Raw genomic sequence first — 27043 nt, forward strand, 5'->3', positions numbered from 1 at the left:
CTGCATTGACAGTTCTGAGACTTTTGTACTCTTTGCACATCAGGTTTCTTCTTAAAAAAAGAAGAAGCTCTGAGCCCCCCACACCGATGACAAGGTTGTGCCCTCTTTGCCTAGACTGATTCAGAAGGACATTTCCAAACACAATGGGCTCATAGGGGAGTCTTCCACTTACCATATTGCTCAGTGGACTGGACCATATTGCTCAATATGAGTCTGACCAATACAATTATGCCGAAAAAACAGAAAGGATGACTTCTGGGCTTTTAAACCCCCTACATCAGTAAACAGAAATAATAAATGATACATAAATAAATAGATAAATACATGTACTCCAGTGATCTTTGTAACTCCCAATATTCTATAGAACGTTTTAAGAGGTATGCCAAAGTTCTAAGCAGAATTATGGCAGTCCCTTTTCTGCTCGGCCAAGCATCTCAAGCATCGAATGAAAACATCTCCTATTTCATCCTATACAGATTAAACCACTTTATACTCCAACAAACTACTTTAATCTTACTAAATCCAGCTAATGTTTTTTTGGTGGAAGTGAAGAAACTTTTGATTTTAAAAAATAAATATTGAACAATTTTCAATAAATGGATTTTACATAACTAATGTAAATACAAGAAGACTAATGTCCTTAAGAATTTCGAAATGCAGAACTCATTGCATGAACTGCATCTCTTTAAATGGATCATGAATAGAGTAAGCATACAACATAACTGCATGAGCAATATCTACTATGATAGCAACGCAGAGATGCTTTTTCAGCTTTGCCTTCAAACTCATGCCAGAGTAGCATTGTGGGATGCCTCTTTGGATTTACAGGCAATTACAGTCCTCATGAATTTAGGGGGAAACCAATATTAAGAGTAGCATTTTTTAAATAATTTTGTGAATAACGTTTACAAAGACAATGCTCATAATACTCATAGGGCAGATATTTTTACAAGGATACTTACAAGCAATTACTATTACATTATTGTATCGTCACACTAGGTGCATTACCCATGCTCTTATTACAAATTCGTCCCACAGTTAATTTCTCAAAGGGTCACTAAATGTGTTGTTTTCCAAGGAACCTCTGTGAAAATATAATAATGCTATTCAAATGGATGCTCGTAAGAAGGGGGTTGAACATTGGCCGCATTTTAAATTTGGCTAATGACAGATTTAGCTCACTGCCAGGGCTCTTGAAGATACAGAATATTTGGGCCCTAGTGTGTCTCCCCTCCATGACCCAGAGCGAGTGCCTCGATAGCTCTGTTATTCTAGCAGAATTGTTTTTAGAAATGAGGGTGTGTTGGGATTTATTGAATGCTGCTTTTAAGAATTTACATTTTCCATGCTTCTTTTTACATTGATGTGTTTTCTGCTTTTGTGTTGCATTACACCCTACTTTTTATTTGTTGCTGTTATTCTTATTCTTATTCTTATTCTTATTCTTATTCTTATTTGTGGCTGCCACTGTTCATGGGTTAAAAAATGCACCCAGAATGGATTGGGCACTTCATATACAGACATTTTCGATTCTCCCAATCCGTATCATGCCCTCAATTGTAAAACCAATTTGGCAAAGTCAGTATGTCTGGCTGTGCAATTGCAGAGGGTAAGCATTGTATTGTGTAAAGCCCCCACTGGTCTAACCCTCTGTATTTGCAAAAGCAGTCCTATTGACTTTGCCGATTCTTGTTATTTAAGAGTGTGTCTCTATAGGAAAGATGGACTATGCCATCTGATCGCATTCAACTCTAAATTGAATATCTAGGGACATATTACGGAAACTCTGATGGAGGTACTAGCTGTAAAAAGTAAACATAATTACCAATTTGTGGCCAAGTGGCACCGGCCACACTGTTCAGTTTTACAAAAGCACATAAGTGGCATTAACTTGACAAATATATAGTGGTCAATTCAGATAATTTCACAATTCTATGATGAATCTTTGCCACATTAATGTAAACTTTCACAAAGTATTTGTGAATTAAATATTCTTATTAAAAGCTAATGCACAAACGTTTTACACAATAAGACCAATGTTTTGTCCTAGAGCTGTTCCTTGATGGTTAAGATTTAATTTGATCTGAACCAAGAAATGTGTGTTTAATGTGAGAATACATGTTTTAGACACTGACTGCCTGATTTACAAATTATTTTTAAAAGGGATGATTTGGTAAATTGGCCCTACATATTTGTTTGATTATGTGAATAAATGTGCACTATAGTTAAATTATAGCAAGGAAAGAGTAAACTGTAGTTTTCAGAGAAAAATTAAGACATGTTGGGCCTGATTCACATCAGCATTGTATAATGGTGCAATCCCTTAGGAAAACCCTCTGCGAATCAGGCCTTTCGAATGGGAATGTTGATGCCCAAGTGTGTAGCCTAATTCCCTAACATATATTGCCAGATACTGAATTCATGTCTTTGAGTGTGAAGGAATTTTCAGATGCTAATATTTGAATTGATTAAAAAAGGTACAGCAGGCGTTAACACTTAATTTTACCGTTCATTACAGGTGTAATGTTTTGGGTCTTAACTTCCTCTTGAGGTGGTTTTGTGCACTTCGTTGACAAACAATGCAATGGTCCTCAGTTTATCAACCTTGGAATGATGAACGGCTGTGTCTGCCCTGCTGGGATTTGAATCTGTGTTCTTCATGCTGTACACTGATATCTCACCTTTGCGTTTCACAAGCAGACCTACGCTGGGGGAATCATTCAGACTTGGAGCCTTTTACCTTTACAACTCTTAGATGGTTTGCACCCACTTGATACACATCTTCTGGCTACCAGTTAAGACAAGGTTTTACAAACGTTAGTCCAAGATGCCAATATTTGTCAGAAGTACTTTATTCATATTTTGTATTATTTCATTTAATATTTCACGCCTCCCAACATCTTTCTGGAGATCCACAAAAATTAGATCTTGCTAAAAAGGCTGGTATCCCTCCCATGGGTCAAACATTCAAGATGCAAGCTACTAGCCAGACATAAAACAATGTTACTCACAACCTCACATATATACATACACACAGCACACAATTTTATACTCACCAAGAGTCAAATAATATTGGACAGTGGCTAGTGGTGAGTGTACATTTTGAACCCTAATCCCGTCCCTTTCAGACTACTCTCTTCCATCATTCACTGTCATCGAGTGCAGGTTTCTTCTTCTGTCTTGTTTTTCAGTTTAAAATCAAACGAGCTAGAGCCATGTGTGTTATGTAACTGGCAAATTTGGTATCACAGAAATGTAGTTGACAGAGTAAGCAAACATGCAAATGCTTGTGTTTCCCTCACGAAAACTGTACACAATTCCTTTTTAATACATTGAAATATAAAATCCAACTGTTATATTTTCTTAGCTATTATTTTGCTTTGGAAAATTATACTTGGTAAAAATATTTGGGCTACATGCCTCAAGATCTATTAACTGAACAACCCCATTGCATTGAAATGTGTCTGACAAATTACATGGAATTGCTTGTTATCATTCCCGGGAGACACTGCCTACTGCGTTATTAATAAGTATGAGTCTGGCAGCGCCACGCTTAGCTGTGAAAGTATTGCTAAGTTGGGAACATTGCCACAAGTAGATGGCTCCCATGGTTCCTAATTGCACAAAAGAAAATAGAAGTGTATGGACATCTTCCACTGCATACAAAAGGCACCTGGTCGAGATGAGTTATGGACACAATTTCCAGGATAAATAAGTAATACGACTACTTTTTTCAATTCACCCAAATAAAGAGAAGAACCTAATTATGGCCATTATATATGCAGTGAAGAAAGTAGTGATAACACATACCAAAATCTCATTCTGCAGATTATAACAGTTTGATGAATACCTAGGGAATGCTCCTGCACTCCCATCAGCTTTCGTTTGGGTAGTAGTAGTACACAATAGCATGACGGTCTGCCATCAGTCTCACACTACTGTAGTGTCATATTCATGACAAAGCAGCTGGCCAACCATAACAGAGCATGAGCCCATATCACTACTTGATGAGGATGAACTATAATTCCCCCTCAACCTTTCAAGATGGTGTCTAATGTTTTTCCTTTGTTATCACTGATGGCTTCAGCCCTTTTAATGGTTCCCAGTCACATGCATATGGTTTCTTCCTATTCAGTCCATGGTGTGATCTGCAGATTAATAATGTTCTTCCTGACCTGTAATATTGATTTTAAAAGGTCGCAGACTTTCTTGTTCCAGAGGGGCACATTCGATTTTTACAATCCGCGATGTAGATTTATGTAAGACTCTCCTCTGCATGGCCTACAGGGGAGAGGGGCCAAAGTCATGCAATAAGCATTGTATCTTCCTATGGATAGTGTTTCCACCTATCAACATACTCTAATGGGAACATGTACGGTGGGACTGCACATTTCCTGACTGGCAAGGAGTATGATCCAGCCCTAATTAATGTTCATATATGTTAACAGTGTTCATGCATTTGAGGACCTTCGTTATGTCCATTCCCACCAAAATCCATTCTTCACCTGCAATCCTTGTGTTGAATGAATTGGATTGAAAAGATAAAAGGTAGGTAAATGGTATTAAGCCTTGTTTGAAAGCTCTAGTGAGGTCCACATCCTAGTGAACATTATTCTTGTAGCAGTCTCTGGACTGGTGTAAGAAGCATATAACCACATCCAACTTAACATGCAACAACTCCACAAAGTACTTGGATGGTACTTGGTGATTGCGAGGAGATCATTTGACATATGTACATGCCGATTCCTTTGGGCATTATATGTTGATTATTGATGAACGGACATCACATTTATGGACGGCTGCTTTCTGACAGAATGTACATTGTTCATAATGTAGGATATATATATGGAAAATATTGAGTAAGAGTACTGGCTGATGGATATGGACATTCCACTGTGATTCACTGTTGTATATGTAATTCTTATTGAAGGGCATTTCATAATTCTTAGGAAAAAATCAATGCAGGTATTTAGATTCTAGAATTAATTGTATATTACATATAATTACTATTATAGAGAGATGTACTAAAGTATGTAGTTAATTCTTTGTGGTAGAGTTCACAGTGTAATATAATGTTTGTAATAGTTAATCTTTTTTAAAAATGAAGTTGGTAAAATAGCGTTATCACATTTTATTATGTTCTCCTCTTAGTAAACCTATTTTGAAAATTATTCTTCAAAGTGTTTTCAAAGTGTAGCAACCCTATATGCCTATTATGTTCACTGATGTAGTTGCAGCAAATTGCTTTATGATTGTTCCTACACACCAACACAGGAACTGACACACACATGCATGTGTGTGCGCACACACACCCACACACAGACACCCACACAATTGTGTTTGTGCATTTATTTTGTTTAAACGTGGAGCTAATGTAGCTGAAACATATCCAGAAACACGTGAAATATAGTAAATCAAGTGCCGCTATTTTTTCAAAACTTTTGCCATTACCGTTCACCATTGAATGTTTGCCTGAGAAACACACTAACTGAAAATAAATGTACATGCTAACTAGTTGAGCAAGCCATAATGCTTATCTATTCAAACGGTTTGAATCGGAGTTCAAATCTTTTTTGGGTAATTTTGACATTCAGCTGCACATGTCGCGAATCATTAGGGATTATTGAAACACCATTCATTAAATTGGCTCAATATTTTTTAATAAAATGTGCCTATCACCATATTACACACTTGTTTTTTGTTGTTACCACTTCCTTTATTGTGTGCTTAAGTGAACATACACACACAAACACACATATATATATATATATATTTTTTTTACAAACATAACCTCTTGGGCCAGCACCATGTGCCACTTTGTCTCTGGAGTGGCTGGCTTTCTTGTTCAGGCCTCTCAAAAAAACAAGGGATTTTACAAATGTAACAGTGACCCTAAATAAAAAAAGAATAGGAATAGGAATAGTAAATCATTTGTCTTTTCTGGAATTCTATACAATCATTGCTAGACTCATTAAAGGTTTATTTTAGGCACACTTCAGGGGTTGAATCACTATTTAGTCTGTTCTCAAACACCTCAAATTCACATTTCAGCCAAAAACGTCCAAAAAAGCATTCAGAGTAGAGTAAGCATCAGTTTCGGACTATGTATGTGGCTTTTCGCAGCTTGCAGTTATAGCCTGTTTTTTCTGCCGTTTTCTCTGTTAATGATCATCACAAGACATTCCATCTCGGTGTCTTCTGTCACTGGACAAAATCCTTGTGCCTAAAAGCTTGTGTAAATTGTAGAAATGCTTGACCATAGCACATAAAGTGGCCCTTGATTTCATTGTGCCACAATACATGCTCTGTTGCAATGTGTCTATCTTTCCTATCTCCATGGCATGCTGTTCAGGATGTTTGCATGTATGAGGTAATGAGTGCCCAGAGTACGAGATGCTGTATGAGTGCGCTGCTTTCCTTGCGCTACACTGAATTCTTTTATACACAGTTATGAACCCTCCCAATGGTATGTATTTTACCAACCTATGAAGCCTGAAAAGTAGATCCACACAAGCTTGACATGTGGCCAAAAATGCACCAGACCTGCAGATGAACTGACCTGTAGTTCACAGTTACCAGTTTAATTGTATCTGCTACAGTGTAATTTGCTTTCTGACTTTGAGAACATTCATGCATGTAATTGCTACTGTTACTATACCCGGTAAGATAGCTCAGTGGGTTGAGCGCTCAATGCTGCAATGTTTGTGTGATCTGCTGGTTGCACGTTTGCATCCTAGCATGGCCAACTAAGCCTTTCATCCTTTTGAGGTCGATACATGAGTAGCAACACAGGTTGGGTGATATTATGTACACTTGTTCTATATAAAGTGCTTAAGCGTAAGTGTTATACAATAACACATCAATATAATTTGACCTTGGACGTTTGCTTGCATTCACAGGAATTTGGTAATATGAGCTTATACACACTGATATTAATGATACGTATGGTGATCCATTCTTGTAGGAAATGTATAGCACATTACAGTGATATCGTAACCATATTTTTCATAGAGTACTTAGGAACAATGCTATGTGATGCCAGTTCCTGTTTTGTCAAGGGGTGACAGCTCGTGTGCCATCACATCCATTGATGGCACTTTGGGGTAGGGTCAAATGACATCACTTCCTGTGATGTCATCAGAGGTCAAGGGTCGTGTGATGGCACTTCCGCTACCCCTGGCATTTTGGTGAAATGACATCCCTGATGCCATCTATTTCTGGCACACCCATTTTCAAACAGAACATATGCAGCCTCAACTTCACTGCGTATAATTTAATGATTGCGAAACACATAGGAAATGAAATGTCCTGCATATATGAGAAATGCATTAAAACAATACCTCTTTCTAAAAACACACAGAGAACAACGTTACGTGTTTCTGTAGGAACTATGTATTGGCCCATACATAGAAAAGTGCTGGCAACTTGGCAGTGTTACAAATCATATCATGATTAACTTCTTTCTCCCATTCAGGAAAGGCCTTTACAATATCTTAGTTACTACCACAATGTCTTTCCTCCCTTTCAACAATCATTCGAGCAATGATTGTATGCCTTCATGAAAATACAGTTCCAAATATTGTGTTTAGAATGCTATTTTGTGGCCATTTGTTTATATGTAATGCTTCTGTAGTACGTTTAATGAAGCTTGCAGCAGTGTGCATGTTCTAAAAAACGATTCCATTTGAATTAAATGTTCATAGGGGTGCACTGGATCTGCTCTTCCCTTTTACTTCACAATCACTCTCACTGGGAAATGAACTGAACAATTACTTTCCCTTCTACTCTGTTTCTGAAGTCAACCCATTGAAGATGCTGTACGTTTTTTTTTATACAGCAGTTACTACGGGTTGAAACTCCAGAACAAAAAATGGGTTGATTCCCAACCAAAATATATGCCAATAATGTTTTGTTCCCAATCAGAACTCATTTGTACATCTTCTAGGGAATACTCTTGTGGTCGATAATGCTATTAGAATGTAGTAGCGATAACGTTGTTCACTTAACAATGAGTAAAGTACACATAACATGTTAGTAAATTAAGTGCCTGATTTACAGACATGTTTTCAAATGAAGAAAGTCCTATTCAAAACTTTTTTGTAAATGAGGACCATTATGTGGTTACATTTTGTAACATTTAAATAACTAAGTTGTCTTTATTTGATGATAATTTTAACTGTAAACTTGTGGAATAGTTTCAGAATCAGCTTGCTTTAAGTACAATGCTAAAGTGAATGTGTTTTCTTTCCAAAAGCGAATGCCTTGCTCTGTGATTTACCTTTCACTTTGTTGTGTTAAATTACGTTGCAGTCAGTGACTATTTGAAAGGTATTGATGGGTAATTGCATTGCTGCTTATTGAATGCATATACATTTTTTTCTGTTGTTTCCTTGTTTCGTGCTGAAGCCAGAATGTCGGCAATGCAGAAAGTACCAGTTGTTATTTACTGCTATCTGTATATTCTGATTGGCTACGAAGAGGCCTGTGGATACAGGATCACGCTCCGAGGCCCCTCCTGTGGGGGCTGTTTGTGGACCCAGTTCTACTGAGTCGTGGGGTACCGGAGCTTACTCTGAGGCCTCTCTGTTTCCCCCAAAAATAAGACTGGGGTGCGCCCGAGACCATGGGTGGGCTTGCTGTCACCGAACGGATGTCCGAGGCCCGTGCAGATAAGGCTGTTACCGGACATGGGTCCGAGGTCCCTCCTACAGAGGCTAAAGCTACCAACAGTTCTGAGAGGCCTAGCAAGGCCTTGTTGGTGAAAGCTGTTTCTCATCGTTCCCACTCTTGCGGCAACACCAGACCTGTTGAGGGGGCACAGAAGCAAAGTTCTTCTTTTACTGGCAGTGCCGAGGTCCTTCCTTCAAAGGCTAATTTGGCAGTTGGTATGTCACAGAAACATTCCAGGCCTCACAGTACCGACTCTGCCGAGGTCCCTTATGCTAGGGCAAAAGTTAAGACCCGTGATCCATCGAGGGGACCCCTGCCTCACTTCCTCACGTGCCGCAGTTCCCCCCAGGTGATGACAAAAAGGCGCCCGTTCCTGCCACGATCGCGGCGGCCATTTTGGGTGCTGCCCCTACAACTACGCCATCGGCCTCAGGTGTAGAGCTTGGTTCCGTGGGTAAACACAGAGTCCCTTGTGCACATCCTTATCAGCCAGTTTATGATTGGAACGCCGGATGCCCCTTCCACACTCTGTTTCGTTGTCTGTGGGGTCGGCACCGTTGATTTATGTGGATTTGTTGGTGGAGGGGCTGTTGTGAAATCCTTCCCCGTTACGTCCCTGGAATTATCCTCCTCATGAGAGGCCGCCTCAGGTTCCAAAGCAGTCCCCTGAGGAAGCCTTTTTCAGTAAATTTCAGACGCTCATGTGTACCGACCCCATGAGGGAATATTTCAAAGGGCTTTTTAGGGAGATACGTCCGGCCGCGCCTACGGCTCCACCCGTTCCTCCGTTGGTTCCGCCAGCGCCTCCCTTGCCCACGGTGCCTTCCCCGACTCTTCTGCCTTTGCCACCATTGTCCCCCGTGGACAAGCCAGCGCCCGGCATGGCTCAGCAAGATCCTGACCTGTCGGATGACGTGCAAGGCGATCAGGGCAACGATGACCTGCCCCGCTCTATCAGAGCTTTCCATGACCGGGTTCTGGATATGATGGCTTTCTTGGATGTTCCGGTGCCCGAGGCACCCGCTCCGCAGGAGGGTGTGCAATCTGGGGCGTTCAACCTGTCTCCCTTGGAGCGTACCGGCCTGTTCCTGCAGAAAAACGTTCTGGCCGAGGTCTGTAGGGCCTGGGAGAAGCCACACTCTGGACTGTTCGTCAATAGGAAAATTGACACGCAATACAGGCTGCATTCTTTGGAAGAGGCAGCCCTGTCGTCTTGTCCGCCCCCCTCCTCCACAGTAGTGGCTGTGGCCACTTTGCAGTCCAGGCCTGCAGAATCCTCTTCCACGACAGCAGCTCAGATTCTGGGAAAGGAGGATAAGCTCCTTGACTCCCTTGGGAGGAAGATTTTCGCCAACTCGGCCTTGCAGCTCAGGCAGGCCAATGCCGAACTGGTGTTAGCGGGGGCTAATATGCAGATGTGGAAAGGTCTGTCGGAGTTTGAGGAGTTTATCCCGGTCGAGAAGCTGGAATACTTTAAGGGGGGATTGTCCGATGCCAGGGTACTGGCCCAGGATCTCCTGGAGGCTGCGGCTCATCACGTGGACACCTCGGCTTGGGGGCTTATGCTGGGGATTGATGCCTCATGGCAGGTGTGGCTACGTGCCACTAAATTCTCGAAAGAGGTACAGGACAAGATGTTGGACCTTCCGTTCGATGGTAAGGAGCTCTTTCATTCCTCAACAGATGTAGAGCTCACCAAGACGAAGGATAGCACTCAAACGGCTAAATCCTTGTCGGTCCTTGTTAAGACCCCCTTCAAAACCCAAAGACCGCTGTCGCAAAGCCGACCCTCCTCTGGCTTTAGGGGCTTCCGTGACCGGAAATCTCGCAGAGTGGATACCCCCTCGGGGAATAACTGCCGCAGACAACAACAGACTCTGTTTTACTCCCGCTCCTCATCTTCCTCTTCAGGTTCAGGTGGCAACACCACCGAAAAACATGCAAAATTAAGGTTTTATGGGCTTGCATGAGATCAAGGTGGGAGGAAGCATCGCGTCTCATTGGGAGGCGTGGCAGACCATCACCGAAGACAGATGGGTCTTGTCAGTCGCTCGGGCGGGCTTCCACTTACCCCTATCCCACCCTTTAACCCTCCTTTTCAGCTGTCAGGCTCGCCCTCCCTCAAAGCCGAGGTTCAGAAACTTCTGCACCTCAGAGCTGTGGAACCCGTTCCCCTCGGGGAACGAGGGGAGGGCTTCTACCCTGGCTGTTTACGGTGCCCTAACCCAACCAGGCTGGCCTGCGCACCATCCTAGACCTTTCCCAGTTCAATCTTTTCCTACCCCAAGAGAAATTCAAGATGATCACGCCCGGCCAGATACGGTCCTCCTTGCAGATGGGCGATTGGCTCAGTGTGGTGGATCTTCAGGATGCGTACATGCATATTCTGATTTGGAATCCACACAGGAGATATCTCAGTTTCTCTTTGGGAGAGGGGCACTTCCAGTTTCGAGTGCTTCCTTTTGGCCTCAGTTTGGCGCTGCGTGTCTTCATGAAGATGATGTCGGTGATTGCGGCCTATCTTCATCTGCAGAGTATCCATGTGTATCCGTATTTGGACGACTGGCTCTTACGCAGCCCTTGTCCGTTGAAAGCAGCGGGCAATCGTCAGTCTCCCCTTCAGCTCCTGTTCCATCTTGGGCTGTCAGTGAACTGGCGGAAATCTTCCATGACGGTCTTGCAGGACTTGATTTTCCTGGGTTTTCGCTGGAACACGATCGACTGCAGAGTGTACCTGACTGGGGACAGGATGGCGGATCTGTTAGCCACGTGTCAGATGCTTGCGCAGTCGGAGAGCATGGCGGCCTGGTGGTTCCAGAGGCTTCTGGGCCTCATGGCCTCGTGTGTGTTGGCTCTTCCTCTTGCTCGTCTCAAGATGAGGCTGACCCAGATGGCTCTTCAGAGTTCTCGGCGTCAGGCTGTGGACCCGGATTCCAAGCTGGTAATGATTCCGGCTTCCATGAGAGTGGACCTGGAATGGTTGTCATCTCTCAGCAACCTGTCGGCGGGTGCAGGGTTTCAGGACCCAGTCCTTACGGTGACGATCACGACAGACTCCTCCCTCCTGGGGTGGGGTGCGACATTAGATCCTCTTCAGGTCTCGGATCTCTGGTCACCTCAGGAAAAGCTCCTCCACATAAATCATGTAGAGCTTCTGGCAATCTTCCTAGCGCTCTGGGCGTTCAGACCGGTCATAGCCAACAAAGCGGTCCGCATACGCACGGACAATGTGGTGTCGATGTATTACATCAACAAGCAAGGGGGAACCAAGTCTCCTCTCGTGGATCTGTCCATCCAGATTTGGGAGTGGGCTGTGCTTCAAGGTGTTTGGCTGCTTGCAGTGCACATCCCGGGCCATCTGAATGTCACAGCGGATGCCCTCAGCCGGCAGACAGTGGTCAGCTACGAGTGGGAGTTGAAGGTGGAGGTCCTCTCATGGATTTTCTTGCATTGGGGCACACCGGAGGTGGACCTCTTCGCTACGGCGGTAAACAAGAAGCTTCCTCAGTATGCCTCCAGAGGGGGGCTGGGAGCCTCCTCTCTGGGGGATGCGCTCGAGATTCCTTGGCACAACATGAGGGCCTATGCTTTCCCACCTCTGCCTCTGATTCATCGGATGATTTGCAAGCTGAATTACACGGGGAACTGTTCTCTTCTGCTCATAGCCCGGTGGTGGCCGGCCAGGCTCTGGTTCTCAGAACTTCAACACCTGTCGGTGTGTGCACCAATCAGGCTGCCGGTGAGTCCCGATCTGCTTCACCAGGGGGATCAACAGCTGTGGCACCCCTCTCCACAATCGTTCAGCTTGGCGGCATGGTGCCTGAGTTCAGGTCCTTAGAACGTCTCAACCTGTCTGCTGATAACATGCACATTATTGAGGCAGCCAGAAACCCTTGACAAGGTTTCAGTATAGAAGCAAATGGCTTAGGTTCTGTCATTGGTGCTTAGAGTAACAGCTGGACCCAAGGGTGGCTACGATTGACACTGTGCTGTCCTTCGTATCCCACCTAGCAGAGTCAGGCATTCACGTTCTGTCGTGAAAAACTTATCTTTCGTCGGTATCCGCCTACCTATCTATGGACCAATGCTCTTACTCGCTGTCTAATCCAGTGGTTAGAGACATTTCGTGGGTTTGACGCGCCTTTATCCCCCGGTTCCCAAACCGCCTCCGGCGTGGTATCTGAACGTGGTCCTTACGGTGTTGTGCCATAAGCAGTTCGAACCAATGGCCACGGTGGACCTCAAGCACCTTTCGTGGAAGGTGTCTTTTCTGGTTGCCGTTACTTCAGCAAGGCGTTTGAGTGAGCTCCAGGCTTTGTCGTGGAGCATCCCTTCTTGGTTTTCCACAAGGATAAGGTGGTCCTACGGACAAATCCTTCTTTCCTGCCGAAGGTTGTCTCTGATTTCCATCTGAACCAGTCAATCTCCCTGCCAATCTTTTTTCCGAACCCTGCTTCAGAAGCAGAAAGGGTTTTGCATTGTTTGGATGTTAGAAGGGCTCTTAAGTTCTATCTAGACAGAACATCCGAATTTAGGAGCTCCTCTCAACTTTTGGTAACTTTTGGTATTCCACAAGGTAAACAGGCCTCTAAGGCGACTATCTCCGATTGCTGCCTGTATTACGGAGTCTTACACTGTCCAAGGACTGCAGCCTCCTAAAGGTATTCATGCACACCTGGTGCAGGGCAAGCAACCTCAGTTGCCTTTCAAAAATATGTCCCCTGGGAGACCATCGCAAAGGCGGTTACTTGGGCCTCCCCATCGGCCTTTTGTAAACATTATTGTCTAGACCTGAGCTCCAGATCTAATGCTCAGTTTGGCCAGGCTGTGCTGTAGAACCTTTTTCGGTAAGGGGTTTTCCATCCACCCGTAGTTCCTGTGAGGAGTGCTTGGGAATCTCCCATAAGAATGGAGGAAAGGGAACGGGACGTAGGAGTATAACCATGTTACTCACCATAGTGACCACCTTACTCCTAGTCCATAGTCCCCTTTTCTCCATATGCCCGCCCGCCGTCCCCTCTAGTAAGGTTCCTCTTTTATTGTTTAAAGGTCTCTGACCTGGCAATAGAAAAGGACTGATGGGCAATGCACGGGGCAGAGCTAAGATGGGTGGGGTTACAGCTGCATGCTGTACCCCACGTAGAAAGAGAGGAAGGACTAAAAAAATTGCTAAATTTTGTATGCTTTTACAAAGTGCTCCGGTCCTGTCCCACAGGATGGAGGAATGTCCCCCATAAGTATGGAGGAAAGGGGACTATGGACTAGGAGTAAGGTGGTCACTATGGTGAGTAATCTGGTTATTTGTAAGGATAGCCCAGGGGCAAAGTACTTGCTTTGGGAACAAGATGATGCAGTGCAAATAGGTTTGGTTCCTGTTCCAGTGCTTAGAAGCTGGAGGAGGCTAGGATTAAGCAAGATAAAACGGACCAAATAAAATGATAAAATGGCCTTTTTCTAGAGTTGATGTCATGGAGCTGCTGCTGCTTACATTTTAAAATAAACAAAACCCTGCAATTACTGTGACCTGCAACACATCGTTCCCCTTTATCTATTTAATGTATTGGAGTCTGCTACTGGAGACTTACGATGTTGTACTAGTGACTTACAAATGTTGGGAGAGAGTGCTTGAGATCTAATGTGTTGTACGAGAGTTGAAATGCATTGAATGGAGATATACGATGTTTGAGGAGGGTAATTGAGACTCACACTGTTGGGGTGTTGAAGGGGGGTACTGGAGACTTAAGTTTGCTTGAGGTTGATGGTGTTGGATAATGCTGGACACTTACGTTGCTGGAAGGTGGCATTGTGTAAACATGAACCTGTTGGAGCAAGGCATTGAAGATGTTCGAGTGTGGGAGTCTGTGCCAGACATTTAAAGCTGTTGATAATTGGGTGCTATGGGCCTGATTCACAAACCAATGATTGCATCTTTTTGCCCAATGCAAGCACACAGATGCACAGAAAACACACACGCCGCATGTTCCAATTCGAATCCCACACAAATCCCAGTACTCAAACAAGTCAAAACTCTTGGGGTATACATTGATGCCAACCTCACTATGCACAAACACATATCAGCCCTCTCCTCTTCTACAGCTTACACAGCTAAACTTTTTGCACTCAGCCGCCAATTCCTTACTCCCGCAAACTGCATTACATTGGCCAAAGCGCTGATTTTATCGAAATTGGACTATTGCAATATCCTATTTCTAGGAACATCCAATTCTCCAGCATTGGATCTTTCATGGATTCACATGCTTTGAATATTCCCCGTTGTCAGGCTGGGAATCCCCGGTACATTATATAGACCCTTTCCCGTAGGAAAACTTTTTCGATGCTTATGCGTCCTATCCACCTCGTTTTGTGTCATGCGTGCCCGTACCGTCAGGACGTCACGATACAAATCCAGGCCCCGCCCCCGCGCTCCCTCAGATTTCAACCGTCTTTCAAAGTAGTGGGATCCTCGTGTTTTACTACTAGTGAAAACTAGGTTGTTTTGTCTGTTTCGCTTCGGCGAAGTTCAAATTCTGGAGAATTATGTCTGGAAAAGCGTTATTTCGCCCGTGTGCAACCTGTTGCCTCAAAAAGGTTTATGAAGGAGACGGCCACATGGACTGTATCTACTGTCTCCACCCGCACCACTCGGCGGATACATGTGAAATTTGTCAGGGTTTCTCCCAAAAAACCCTTAAGGACCGAAAAAGAAGGCTGGTCGACTGGCTTAATGACGGAGCAGGGGCCTACCCGGCTTCGGAAGTTGGCTCCACGGCCTCCAGGAGCAAGTCGGAACCTCCATCGAAGAAGGTACGGCCAGCTGAAATGCGCGCTGAGGACAAGCATAAGAGGAAACAGGATGGATCTTCCTCATCACGTAAAAAGTCCTCCTCCTCCTCATCATCTAAGACGGAGAGGCTAGCGCTGTCAAAATCATCCTCAGGGGACCGCCCCAGGTCTTCCATGAGTCGGGAAGCCTTAGCCGGGAAGTCGGCATCCAAATCGACGACGAAGTCTAAGGGCTCGACGACGACGACTTGCTCGTCGACCTCGGTGTCATTGACGATGCCTATTACCGTTCAAGCAGCAGCGGTGGGGATTCCTCCGTCGACGGAGACTCAGTCTATGGCTTGGCTGCCCGAGGTCTATGACCCGATCCCCCCGGAGGTCTTACTGCAGCCAGACACGGCCGGCTCGGCGGAAGGAGAAGGTGATTTGGTTCTGCAGCCATCGGATTTAGGCTTACGGCCTTCCACGTCGACGACGACAGCGACGAGTGCGAGCGGGGGTATGGTACCGATATCATCCACGTTATTGACCCCCCAGACGGTTTTGTCTCTGGATGTGCTTAATACTCTTCAGAAGCTCCTGCAGCGGCTGGATACGCAGTTCCCTCAACCTGGGACGTCATCGTCACTTTTGTCTGTACCTTCCGTCGACGAGCAAACTTGTACGGCTCGATCGACGATGAAACACCCATCGGCTCCCCAGGCGGCGAAAGATCGTCCTCGAGCTCAGGAGGAGGGTGAGTTGTCGGAGTCCGACTCTATACTAGATGTCTCGGGGTCAGACGTCTCCCTGTCACCGTCGAGGGACCCAACATGGAATTCGGATGTGGAGTTAGAGTCTACGAGGAGCCAGACACAGCCATCTCCCCCTGATGATGTGGGAGCTTTCCATGCAATGATGGGGAAAGCTCGTTCCGAATTCGGCTTGATTCCTGAGGAGCAGAAGAAAGACTGTTTCCTTTTTGACCATATGGGTCAAAGGAGAAAATCGGTATTTGCTATCCCAATCCTGGACCACGTGTGGCAAGAAGGTCTCAAGACGATGCGTCATCCGTTCTCGGAGCCCGCCATAAAGGGACGGATCGAGAAAAAGTTTAAAGCTCCGGAGTCCACTCCAAAATGTCTAACATCACAGCCTCTGTCTGACTCGGTGGTGTCGGCGGCAGCGGCTAGGAAGGCCAGGGTCCAGCAAAAATGTTCAACGCCACCTGAAAGCGAGGCTAGGAGACAGGATGCCTTTGGAAAGAAGGTGCTCTCGGTCGGAGCGACGACAGTAAGAGCAGCCAATTCCTTAGCGATCGTGTCACGATATGATAGGGAAATGTGGCACAAACTAGCCCCTATCCTAGAACACCTGCCAGACGAACACCGGAAAGCAGCTATGTTACTGGTGCGGGATGGCGAAGAGGCCTCGAACCACGCTATCAATATCGCAGTTGACCTAGCAGAGTCGGGGTTCAAACAAATCAACCACGGAGTAGTGCTTCGTCGGCAAGCGTGGCTCAAATGTACTACTTTCCGTCCTGAAGTACAGTACAAAGTCCTTGACATGCCATGCGAAGGGGAACACCTGTTTGGCGAAAAGGTTGATGAAGCGCTGAAAGGGATGAAAGAAGACACGGATACTGCTAGGTCCCTCGGCGCCCTTCAAACGGGTAGAAATTTTCGCTCTTTTCGCCCCTTCAGGGGTGCTTCTGGAAACTCCCGCTTTGGAGCCTCGAGGGACCGTGGATTTAACAAGCCCTCTTACTCTTCACAAGGGTTCAGACGAGCGTCCCAGTCGGCACGTAGAAGCAGGGATTATCAAGCCTCCAGACGGCGAGGCTCAGGTCCGTCGTCAACGAAGAACAAGCAAACCAGCAACCAATGACGGCCTTCGGAACGTCCTGGGGGGTCGAGTCTCTCATCACTTCGACCGATGGAAATGCATCACCACAGATCGATGGGTCCTAGACACGATTCGCATGGGTCATGCGCTGCAATTCAAAGACAAGCCTCCGCGTCTTCCTCCTTTATTCTCGACACAGCCCCACCTCCGAATCCTACGACAAGAGGCGGCGCTTATGTTGCGAAAAGGGGCGGTAGAGAGAGTTCCTGTAGCACAGGAAGGACAAGGAGTTTATTCCAGGTTCTTTGTTGTAAAAAAGCCAAACGGCAAATGGAGGCCCATTCTCGACCTGAGGGTACTCAACAAGTGGCTAAAGAGCCTAAAATTCAAAATGCTAAAGCTCCAAGAGGTTATCAGGTCGGTGCAACCCATGGATTATCTATCATCACTAGACCTTCAAGATGCTTATTTTCACATTCCAATACGCCCACGACACAGGAGATATTTAAGATTCGTCGCCGGGAGGAAGCATTTTCAGTTCAAGGTCCTCCCGTTCGGGCTCAAGTCCTCCCCCAGGACGTTCACCAAGTGCTTGGCCCCTATAGCGGCCCATTTAAGGAAGGATGGTCATCATGTCTATCCATATCTAGACGACTGGCTGGTCAGAGGTTCATCCAAGGAACAAACACGAGACAGTCTACGAGCCACAATGTCCCTCTTACAGGAACTGGGCTTCGCAATAAACTTCAACAAGTCCTCCGTAGAGCCTTCGAGGACCTTGGTCTTCCTAGGAGCGGAGTTTCATACACACACAAGCCTGGTGAGACCATCCAGCGAAAGAATTCAGAAACTTCAAAACAAGGCGTCGGAATGGAGAGGCGGTACCAAGGTCTCGGTGCGCAAATACATGTCCCTGCTAGGTACCATGTCGTCCTGCATTCCGTTGATAAGCAACTGCCGTATGTTTATGAGACCTTGCCAGGAATTTCTAGCGGACCGTTGGGCGCAGAGCCGAGGTCGCTGGTCCGACAGACTGGTCGTCGACGAACAACTAGTTCAAGCACTCGGCTGGTGGAGAGTGTCTACTCATCTAACGAAAGGGATGCCTCTACTGGAACCAGAGTTCCAAAAGACGGTGGTGACGGATGCATCGCTGAGCGGATGGGGAGCTCATCTGGATACGTTACAGGTACAAGGCCAGTGGTCCTTGCAGGAGTCCTCCCTGCATATCAACCTGCTAGAACTAAGAGCAGTGCGATGGGCTCTAAAATCTTTTCTTCCGCAACTGAGGGACTCGGTGGTGCGTGTCATGACGGACAACACCACTACGATGTTCTACTTGAGAAAACAAGGAGGGACACGTTCCAGGTCCCTATCGACGGAGGCACAGAAAATCTGGCATTGGGCCCTACAACACAACATGCAAATCTTAGCGTTCCACCTACCAGGCGTGAGAAACGTGGAAGCCGATGCCCTCAGCAGAGAAATGAACGAAGTTCACGAATGGGTGCTGAACGACCAACAACTACAACAAGTATTCAAGAAATGGGGACACCCGTCTATAGACCTGTTTGCAACGAAGAACAACAAAAAATGCCATCAGTACGCAAGCAGATGGCCTCAGCAGGGCTCTCTGGGGGATGCGTTCTCCTTCCCATGGACAAACAAATTCATGTACGCATTCCCTCCATTTCCCCTGGTCCGGAGGACGTTGCAATGGATCCTCAGGTACCCATGTCGGGTAATTCTGGTGGCCCCATACTGGGCCAGACAGGTGTGGTTTTCAGACCTGCTACACTTAGCGGCGGCGGAACCGATGAGATTTAAGAAGACCCCCGACCTTCTGTCTCGACAGGACGGTGTTGTTTGGCATCACGACCCGGACAGCCTCCAGTTGACGGCCTGGCTCCTGACTTCGCCGAATTTGGTCGGCTAACGATCCCGGAGGACTGTCGGCGTATCCTACAAGCGGCAAGAGCACCTTCCACAAACGCCTCATACGCGTACAAATGGAAAAGTTTCTGTCAATGGTGTGAGGATCAACCAGGTTTGGCCCCGCAATCGATTAAGCCAGAACAGCTCCTTCCATACTTGCTGCTCTTAGCTCAAAAGGGCCTGTCGGTATCTTCAATAAAAGTACACCTAGCAGCCATTTCCAGGTTTACTCGTCGACGGCATTCGGCACCTTTGTTCAGCGACCGCCTGATTAAGCACTTCCTTAAAGGCCTATTTCGGAGTTTCCCTCCAGAGAAGAAATTTCCGCCGGAGTGGAGCCTCAATCTGATCTTAACGTCTCTTATGAAGCCTCCTTTTGAGCCAATGTCATCATCGTCTCTAAAGTTTCTGTCGTGGAAATTGGCCTTCCTGGTGGCCATCACTTCAGCCCGACGTATTTCAGAAGTTCAGGCTCTAATGGTAGACCCACCATACTTACGATTTTTCAAGACCAAGGTAGTCCTAGCCACTAACCCACAGTTCATACCAAAAGCTCCTTCGGTGTTCCATAAACACTCCTCTATTGTTTTGCCTACGTTTTTTCCGGAGCCATGCTCGGGAGCGGAGCGCATGCTACACACATTGGATGTAAAAAGGGCTCTCAAGTTTTATCTTCATCGTACGCAACCGTTCAGAGAAACGAGACAGCTGTTCGTGGCCTATGGTTTGGGGGCTAGAGGAAAAGCCATTTCAAAGCAAGGACTATCACGATGGGTGTCATCTACCATTTCGTACTGCCATTCCAGGGCAGGGAAGCCTCTTCTACGATGGCCAAGAGCTCATTCAACTAGAGCAGCGGCATCGTCGACGGCACTGTGGGCCGGAGTCCCTCTAGGGGACATCTGCATGGCGGCTACCTGGGCGGCTACACACACCTTTACCCGCCATTACTGCCTGTCACAGCAACATGCCGAAGACACCCGGATGGGACAGGCGGTGCTTAGACACCTATTCCAATAAGGTAAGCCCCGGCTGAGGGGTTGCATCCTGTGAAATTTAGGACTGTATGTGGTTCGTTTTCCTATGTTAACGATTACTGATGTATACATGATCATAGGGAACGGGCTTTGCGAAGAAAGTATATGGGTTTGCATGCACGCCTCCTCTTGGGGGTGGTACTGCTATGTAATCTATTCAAAGCATGTGAATCCATGAAAGATCCAATGCTGGAGAAGGGAATAGTTTCTTACCTGTAACTCCATTTCTCCAGCATTGGTATCTTTCATGGATTCACATGCGCCCGCCTGCCTCCCCTGAACATGCAAACCGGTTTCCCCACTACTTTGGGGGCCGAAATCTGAGGGAGCGCGGGGGCGGGGCCTGGATTTGTATCGTGACGTCCTGACGGTACGGGCACGCATGACACAAAACGTGGTGGATAGGACGCATAAGCGTCGAAAAAGTTTTCCTACGGGAAAGGGTCTATATAATGTACCGGGGATTCCCAGCCTGATGACGGGGAATATTCAAAGCATGTGAATCCATGAAAGATACCAATGCTGGAGAAATGGAGTTACAGGTAAGAAACTATTCCCATCTAACATAAATAAAATTCAACTACTTCAGAACAAAGCTCTTAGAGCGGCGCTAGGCATAAAGAAATCTGATCACATATCCAACATCAGGAGAGAAAACCATTGGCTGCCAATTGAAGCCAGAATCATTTTCAAAACACTTAGTGTAGTCTATAAATGCATCTCAAACAAAGCGCTCATCTACCTTAACAATACCCTCAAGAAAAAAATCTCCTGTAGGACACTTAGATCCAATAAGCTGGCCCTCTTGGAAGTACCACAATACAAATACAGCAGAGCAGGTGCAAGCAGTTTCAAAGTCCTAGCCCTGTTGCATTGGAATGCAGTAAAATAGTATCAAAAATGATGTTACCTTATTAGGTTTTAAAAAAGCGTTGAAAACTTGGTTATTCAACAAATATTAAGTAACCTCTGCTAGTCCCATTACTACCCCATTGACTGATTGCAATATAGTATAAGAAAGTAACTATTTGAATGCAACTGTACCGCTGTATAAAAATGTTTTATTTGAATTCTTGACTGTAACTGTAACATTGTATAATAAGTGATAACATGCCTGTAATTCCACTGTGATACCCGCGGGTCTGGGCGACTAATACATGTAATAAATAAAAATAAATAAATAATCATTGTGTCACAAATACATGTTTGGCAACCACGGCCACACAGTTTCTGGTAATAAGTGCAGAGGGAAAATGGCAGATGCTATTCAAATCACATACTGATTCCTAGCAGGATGCCGTTTAAAGTGTGCCTGTTATATGCTTATTTCCCTTGCATCTGTGATCCTTTGTTAGATCACAGGTGCAGGGGGAAGAGCAATGCTATCAAGGGTCTTTACTGACCCTGGCAGCAGTCACATAAAAACAATAGAAACCTTCATGCTTCTTGAGAACTTCTCTCTTCGTTTCTCTCGTGGACTAAATCATCTTTTTATATTGAAGGGATCTTTAAGGACTGGCATGGTAACATAATTGGGATGATAATGTTGGCAGAGGAATGATCCCAGCCCACCACCAAAGTAGTTATCAATCAATAAATAGAAGATTTGGAACTTGTTTAATGATTTCTATTATATTTTTGTGTTTGTTGTTTTCTTGCAATTTCTTGTATAGATTTAAAGGTAATGTTTCTGTATTCATGTATATATTATAAATAAATAAAAAATAAAATAAAAAAATAAATACAATAGTGATGAGCAAGCAAAGGAACTAGCACTATATGGCCGCAGCCAGACACATGCAGTTAGCCGGAAGATAAACCAGGAGTTTTTGACTAGCAATCTGTGCGCTAAAAGTTTCAAACACAAATGCACCTCACACTCTGCTTGCACAGATTATTTATGAATCTCCCCCAATATTTTTTATGTCATTAACCATATACCATAAATGTCAGCTATACAGGTCATTTGGTATTTTCTACCCCACACAATCTCGGAACAGGTCTGATTGCACAATGCTTTCAGAAAATTCAAAGAAAGTTGAAACTGGTATTTCACTCTATAAAAGCTAACAAGAAGATTCCTTTGTTCCTAAAATGAGAATACTTAACAATTATTATTATTATATTGTTATTAGGTAACAAAACAGAATCGTAGGAAGCTTCTATATTGAAACAACTGATCGTAAATAGTAATACAGCATTGAATAGGCTGCTTGTCACGTGAATGGGCCTTGCCACCCAGTTTCTTGCGCCTTCAAAGTCTCTACTTAAGGACTGTAGGCCAGTTCCTGGCACACAGCATTGAGTAGGCTGCTGGTCCCATAACTAGGCCCTGCCACACAGTTTTTCCGCCCACCTCCAGTTTTTCCACATTCCAAGTATCTACTTAAGGACTGTAGGCCAGCTCCAAGCAGACAGCATTACGTAGGCTGCTGGTCACGGGACCAGGCCCTTGCACTCAGTTGCTCCACCCACCTCCAGTTTTCACAACTTCCAAGTCTCTACTTAAGGACTGTAGGCCAGCTCCTGGCAGACAGCATTAAATAGGCTGCTGGTCACAGGACCAGGCCCTTGCACTCAGTTGCTCCCCCCATTTCCAGTTTTCTAAACTTTCAAGTCTCTACTTAAGGACTGTAGGCCAGCTCCTGGCAGACAGCATTGATCAGGCTGCTGGTCATGTGGCCAGGTCCTCCCACTCAGTTGCTCCGACTACCACGTATTTAATCAGTCCTCCTTAGGCGTCCTCATCGCCGGTGTCCTCAGCAAAGGACGTATGAAGACAAGGACCTCACCAGTCTGTGCCTGTTCGGGCTGGACCCACTTATCCTGCATTTCACCTACAAACTAATTGCTACTACTGCTACTCACAAAAAGGCATTACCATGTGTCTCCCCCCTCCACAGCCCACCCCTCTCACTAGGGTTCCAATGGCCAAGCACGCTGGGCAACCCCATCTACCTACCCTAACAAACCTTACCAATATTGCCCCTGCCCCATCTCTCAGGTTTGACAGTAAACAAAGATTCACCCACTGACTTCACCTCCTCCTCCGTCTCCTCACCTGTGGATTCGTCGCAGGATGAATCCTCCGAGGGGATTTGTCTTCTTTCACGCCAAGAGTCGTTAGGCTTTTCTTTGTTGGGTTTAGGATGAGCTCCTCTGGAAGCCACACTGCCTAATGACAAGAAGTCGGCAGTAGGGGCTCCCAGGGAGACCACCCCACTTCAGGAAAAAAGCACAGCTGAAAAAACCCTGATGTTGGTCTTCTGTTCCAAGATGGTGTAATTCGGAATGAGGAAACTCCAAGTCCCAGAATGCACTGGAAGGAGCAGGGTGATGCACAGGAGGGTACAGCAAGGTAATATTGAAGGACCGGGAGGGACGGAAACTCAAGAACAAATGGATGAAAGACTGGGAGTGGGAAGAAATACAGGTAACAGGACAAGCGGCAACAAAACGGCCGGAAAAACAGAATGAAGCGTCACAGAAGGAGAAGGGGAAAACAAGCCCTGAAGGTGATGCTTCGGAGGGGCAGCAAAGGAAAAACACAGCAGAGGAAGGCACAGGCGAAAACACTCGAACATCACTTAGACCCAACCGGAAGAGCAGGGTTGCAACGCGCAGAGTGAAAGAATTGACGTATATTTAAACACGTCAACGCGCACATCACGAAGTTGGCCGCAACACTGGAACGTTACGCCGACATAGCGATGATTGCGAGTAGCTCATCTCCTTCTCCAATGCTCGCACAGTCTCCATGGAGTCCGGATCGTGACACCATCCAACACCACAGACTACAAACATGTGCCCTCTCATGTTGATCACTGCTCGCTCAGCAGTCGCTCACGCTGTAGAGATCGCTGACCTCATCTCGTACAACAACCTTGATACCGTATTCATCAATGAAACATGGTTCATCCCATCCTCCCCAAGCTCAGCGCACGGTGAAAACCAAACTGAAGCTGCCAACAGAACACCACCTTCTCACTTTCCTGTGCCCTCTTCACCCACTAACCCAACCCTACCTCTTTGTTTGTAGATCCGCCCAAGTGCCTGGAGACCAACTCCTTTGGTGACGGTGCGCTATATAAATACCTTTAAAATTAACATTAACATTAAAAAGCCACAACAATGGGAGAAAAGAGTACCATAGGGGTGAACAAGCTACATTTCTCTTGTCGATGAATCCAAACCATGAAACCATCAATGATCAAAAATAAAGACTCATCTGACTGACCAATCCTAGAGAGAAAGACGCAGAAAGGCTCTAACAGGACATTAAAACTGCCCTGATCCCTCAAGAAGATTTTGGAGTAACATAGTTTCAGAGACTGTAGCACCATATGGAAACAGACTTTGAAGCTCAACAGCAATTTCCATCAAATCATTCTAATTCTGACAAATCAGTCATGGAAATGAATATCTGACCTAGTAACAAGGGAACAAGGACAACACACAATGAGAGCCTAAATGCCACTGGCTGCTCAGGAAGACTGACTCCAAATCCATATCCTGCAGGGCCTCATGGTGGGTGATCACTGGTTCCACAAACTATGGATCAGCCTTCAACTTCAACACAGTTGCTATTACTTGCGAACCAGGTCTCGAAGCTACCTCAGCAAATTATATAGCCAAATGAAACTCCAAGTGCTCTGCAAGCCCGAAACATCCCTAATAAGACATCACAGTTCCAAACAGTCCATCACCCAAACAGCCAGTGAGAATGATCAGGAAGGATCCCATTGGAACACATGGGAAAGAGAAAAAACAGAGGACCTAGAAAGGGCACGCCTGTTGCGGTGGATCGGGAGCAGGGAGAACTGTTGCAAACAGATTCAGAGCATGACTCTTGAGAGACAGAGAGCACAGACACCTCAACAGTATTTTTGTGGGCAGATGAAGACTGGAAGGCAGATGTACCGCCTAAGGAAGATGCTCTGGAAAATCCACTGTAGTGCTTGTTGCATGACACGACAGGAGCTGCCCATAGCCTGTGGGTGTTGTTTTTGGGCTTGGTCTCACAGATGATGAAAAAGAATCTTGTTTTGCTTCACTACATGAATAAGATTCTACATTACATTGTGCCCATCCAAATTCTAGACCACATCTGAGAAGTGGGGCTCCTTATTATGTGGCACCTTTTCCCTGAACTCCTCCTTAAAAGATGCCTGAAGACAAAATTCAAGGCATTGGAGAATGCTTCTTATTATCATACTGGTCATCCTACAGCATGATCAGTGGTCTTCGTGGCAGTGAAGCAACAATCAACCAATCCTTAAGCCATGTTTTATGTGCCGATTTACGAGAGAATGAAGGCAGACGCCTATGGTATGGTGTTCTTGTCCACAGGAGCTACAACAGTTAAGGCGGCTAATGCTTTAGGCATCATGGATAAATACAAGGAGAGATGTGGTACTGGGTAGCTACATTACTGGAACACCTCTCAGATGACAACAGCAGAAAGTGCTTGCCATTCTAAAAGAAGAGGAGAATGCATCAAACCATACAATACATATTGTAGTGGATGTAGCAGTGCATGGATTCCCACGTGGATGTTCAAGCAAAGCAGCTGGATATGCTGTTTAAGGCCAATACATTATTTGGAAGGCAAATAGATGAGGCCCTCAATGCCATCATTTTGGATAATGACACTGCTAGAACTCTGGTGTCCTTGCAACATCAATAATCCTATTGGTACTTTCAGGGACAAACCAGAAGATGCACCTCTGCTGCAAAAGGAGGTTGAGATTTCCACCACCAGCCCTACTATATACAGGGCTTTTTCAGGGAATACCAGATTAACTGGAAGGCAAAAGATAACTGCACAGTGATGAGGTACAGATGATCGGTCCAATCAGAGGGTTGACCTCTCCAGCTGTAAGCCTGACTCCCTGTCATCTCGTCCCCTTACAGACAGCACCCCAGTGGGAGGATGGACAGCACACTTGTACACCTGTGGTCAAAAATAACATCAGAGGCCACACCATAGAATTAAAAACAAAATTCCCAAAAATTCCACCAGTCAGTAACACTAAGGAGCAGGGAAAGGAACTCTAACAAGAAGTGAACATCTTTTTACAGAAGGGACCCATCGAAAGAACTTCCCAACACCAAACGAAATTTGGAAGTACATTCTAGATGCTTCCTGGTAAATAATCTAGATGTCAGCTGGAGACCCATCTGGACTTAAGTTCAAGATTCTGCTTCTGCAGGATGTCATCACTTCCTGCAGCACAAAGCCTTCTTGGCATTTCTCTAGCTGCAGGATGTGTACTTTCATATATCATTCCATAAGGCCAACAGGAATTACCTCAGGTTTTTAATCAGCAAAAAGCACTATTGTTTCACGCTCCTGCCATATGACGTGCATTCAGCTCTGATGATATTTGCAAAATGCCTGGCTCCATTGGCTGACCACTTTAGGTGGAGTAGACAACACTCTTGCCATCTAGATCAGGGGTCTGCAATCTTTGTCTATCCAGATGTTTTGGGATACAATTCCAATGAACACTTTCCATTGACATTGATTGCTAGGGACAATGGAAGATGTAGTCCAAAACATCTGGAGAGTCAAAGGTTTCAGACCCCTGATCTAGATGATTGGCTGGTGCAGGGGACAATGAAGGTGCATGCAAGGAAGGGCATGTTAGAGACTGTACACAATTAAAATGTGCATGGATGTTTATGGATTTTCCTTTGATCCTATATCTTGATGTCACGGTCTTGATGTCTAGAGTGCTGTCATTGTTTTCATGGTCTGCAGTTTCCAGACTGTACCTGTGGCATCAGTC

General features: G+C 45.4%; 1 protein-coding gene across 3 annotated transcripts in view; it reads left to right on the forward strand.

Moving 5' to 3' along the window:
- Window positions 1-27043, forward strand: part of PCDH9 (protocadherin 9) — a 733344-nt gene that overhangs the window by 45420 nt on the left and 660881 nt on the right. The gene's annotated exons all lie outside the window — the stretch shown is intronic.

This window comes from Ambystoma mexicanum, chromosome 7q, assembly GCF_040938575.1.
Source record: "Ambystoma mexicanum isolate Mex_15411 chromosome 7q, UKY_AmexF1_1, whole genome shotgun sequence".
Classification (NCBI taxonomy): domain Eukaryota; kingdom Metazoa; phylum Chordata; class Amphibia; order Caudata; family Ambystomatidae; genus Ambystoma; species Ambystoma mexicanum.